The 3,204-nt window shown below is 65.5% G+C and overlaps 1 protein-coding gene across 1 annotated transcript in view; it reads left to right on the top strand.

The window, feature by feature from the left end:
* The window catches only part of DSCAM (Down syndrome cell adhesion molecule), a 299,116-nt gene that overhangs the window by 10,619 nt on the left and 285,293 nt on the right, over nt 1–3,204 (top strand). The gene's annotated exons all lie outside the window — the stretch shown is intronic.

The following is a 3,204-nucleotide window of genomic DNA, read 5'->3' as shown; positions in this document are numbered from 1 at the left end:
CTACTCGTCTACACTGCCTGTCTATGCTGCCTGTCTACGCTGCCTGTCGGCACTACCCTGTCTACACTGCCTGTCTACGCTTCCCATCTATGCTGCCTGTCTATGCTACCCTGTCTACGCTGCCCGGTCTACACTGCACTGTCTATGCTGCCTGTCTACACTACTCGTCTACACTGCCTGTCTACGCTGCCCTGTCTACACTGCCTGGACTACACTGCCTGGCTACGCTGTTGCCCGGCCGGCTCCATCGGCCCGGCTGACTTTCTCCTCTGTGTCCTGAATCTCTTTCCCCATTCTGAGCAGCAGCGTCAGCAGACCCTAGTGCTCGCCCCTCCTCCGCCCGCGCAAGCTCCTTTCTCTCTGAGTCATTTCATCCCGCCGGCTTCTCCCCGCCACTGCTGCACGGGGCCCTGCTTCGGCGCCACCTCCCCTCCTCGGCTGCTTACTCACCCTGCTGCCTCCTCCGGCCACGGCCCGGCCGCTGCTTGCACACGGCAGCCTTCCCGCCCAGGCGACGCGCCTCCCGTCACTCTCGGGCCAAAGTCTCCCGCATTCGGAAGCCTCAACAAAAACGTCACCTGTCACGGCTCCGGAGGCTCAAAGTTCCAGATCCCGGTGCCGGGCCCCTTGCTCTCCGCAGGGCGTGGGGACCCTGCCCCGTGTCCCTCCCGTGGCCGGTCGTGGGTCTTTACAGGCCGTCCCCGCCTGCCGCCCCGGGGCTGCCTGCCTCCCGGGCACCTCTGTGTCCGGTCTCCTTGCAGGATGCCGGCCTGCCGGGCGCCTCTGGGCCCCTGGTTTCAGGCCGCCCACCATCTGCGGGACTGATGCAGCCCCCGCATGAGCCAACGGCCAGCCCTTGGACCCTCGCAGCACGTTCTGACCTCCACGTCGTCTGCCTCCTACTTGACACACACGAACGTCCACTGGACGCTGATGAAGTGAGGTGCAAAGCCGTCCACGGGGCGGGCTGGCCAGGCCAGCAGGCGTGACGCGCCCCCGGCTGTTGCTGCACCGGAGAAGCCGGCGAGGGCTTCCTGGGGGAGAACCTCGAGAGCAAATGCAGTAACAAGCAGAGCCAGGCTGGCTTGAAAATCCCTCCTCAGGCCACGAGCGCTTCCAGGAGCTACTCAGCGCGGCCCGTCCTTCATTCTGTCAGGGCTGCGGGAGGCTGGGGCTCAGGGCCTGGTGTCGGGCCCAGCAGCCCACAGCCACCGCCTCCCCGCAGAGCGGGGCATGGGAATGCGGGGAGGGGCTCCGTGAGCCCCCCACACACCCCGTGGGGCCCACAGGCCAGCCTGTCTCCCTGTGGGGCCCCGAGGTGCCAGGGTGACCCCGAAGTCACGTTCCGGACCTGCCACGCCACACAGTGACCGTGAGCTGGCCGTCAGCTGCGTCTGATCTCCCTCACTCAGAACAGCAGCAGCAGCCTGAGGTGACAGAACAACTACTCGAGTGCCTACGAGAGCGTGGGGCAGTTGCATAGACACCCGTCGGGGTGATTGCCGCCCTCTGATCTTTCGTTGTCTGGCATGTCCCTGCTGCAGCTCCTGGGGGCTCAGGGCCCCGTGGCTTCAAAACAGTAAGAAATGGGGCCTCCCTGGCTGAGTCAGCGTAGTGCCACCTTGGCCTGAGTCGACCCCCGCAGGGAGGGACCAGGGCGCAGCAGACCCTCCTGTCTGCCCGCTCCCTCAGAGGGGGTTTCAGTGGATCCGCCTGTTCCGCTCCCCACCCTGTCTCTGGGGAGTCCTCTCAGCCCTGCACCCCAGTTCTGTATCCATCAATAAGTAAATCTTTAATAAAAAACACCCAGCGCTGCGAGCGGGTGGGGGCCAGAGAAGCAGACGCCTCCCGCGCGGGGCTCAGAGGCAGCTGGTGCGTCGCACCGAGGTTGTCACTGCCGCTGCTCCTGCAAGCTGCCTCTCTTGCCTGTCTGAGGACCCCTCTCGCCCTCTCCCCGCTCCTCCTGACCCCCCAGGTATTAGCAAACAATGCCAGCTCTGCTGGGCTCTGTGTGGTGCACCCGTGTCAAGTGGGTTGGGGGTGCCCCCCCCCCGTGGTGACGCTGCACTGAAAACTGCCGCATGGAGGCGGGTGAGGGCAGGAGCCTGGGGTCCCACGTGGGCACCCACGTGGCGGCGCGTCCTGAGTCTGTCACAGCCCGCGGGCCGGAACGCTTCGGGGGCCGAGGGCGGGCCCTCTGGGCGGCGCGTGGCCCGTGGGGGCCCGGCCCTGGGACAGGGCCTCGTCGTCGACATGCCCCCGCTGTCCCCGTGACCCTCGGCCTCAGGAGCGTGCGGGAGGCTTTCCGGGCCGCGCTGTGAGGGCACGGCTGTCCGGAGAGGGCGGGGGGCGGGCACGGTGAAGGAGCTGGGGGCGCAGCGGGCATGCTGCTGCCGATTTCAGGTTCATGGAAACCGCGCTCCTCCGAGGGCGTGCTGGGCCCGTCTCACTGTCAGGTATTTAGCGTGCGTTTCGACACGAGCCACACGCAGCTATGAGTGTTTCCCTGCAGCATCTGGGAAAAGAAATAAGAAATAAGACACAGCATCCTAGAGCGATGTGTCCGCCAACCCGTGTCCGTTACTTCCCCCCGGACCAGGGCACGGGCAGCGTGGGCTGTGGGACGCGGGGCCCCGAAAGGCTTCCCTGCTCTGCCCGCAGATGTCCTCCGCTGTGTTCCCGCATTGTCCCGGCCTCTTTCACCACCATTGTCTTGTCCCGGGAAAAGTGAGGGCCTTTTAGCAAAAGCCTTCATCAAGGCATTCGCAAACTACAGACGTTGAGGAAAGAAAGGCCAGACGGAGCTGCCCCTCCCTAATTAGAGGGTGACATTTTTAGTTCTTGGCATCGGGATCTGTTCGAATCGAAACCCTATTATTGAAAGCGCCAAAGAAAGCTGAAACGGAGCGGGCCGCTTCCCGGGGGCACACCGCCAGGCTCCAGCCCTGGCAGCCGGGCCACGCCAGCTGGCCACGTGGCCCTGCGCGCCGCCTCCGGAGCCGAGGCTTGTCCCCCACGCACCGATCGAGCGCTCGGGCCTTGGGAGATGCGCGCCTTCCAGGTTCTCTCCGGGAGCGGCCAAATCAAAGGGGTGCTCCCACGAAGGACTCCGGCGTGAGCTCCCCGCGTGGTCTTGCCTCCTTTGCGCCCCAAGGGCTCCTCCTCCACGCAGGGCCACTCCCCGCTGCACAACCTGCCGCCCAG

This window comes from Condylura cristata, unplaced genomic scaffold (genome assembly GCF_000260355.1).
Source record: "Condylura cristata isolate star-nosed mole 26May11 unplaced genomic scaffold, ConCri1.0 scaffold00003, whole genome shotgun sequence".
Lineage (NCBI taxonomy): Eukaryota > Metazoa > Chordata > Mammalia > Eulipotyphla > Talpidae > Condylura > Condylura cristata.
This window is presented reverse-complemented; position numbering and strand designations above follow the sequence as displayed.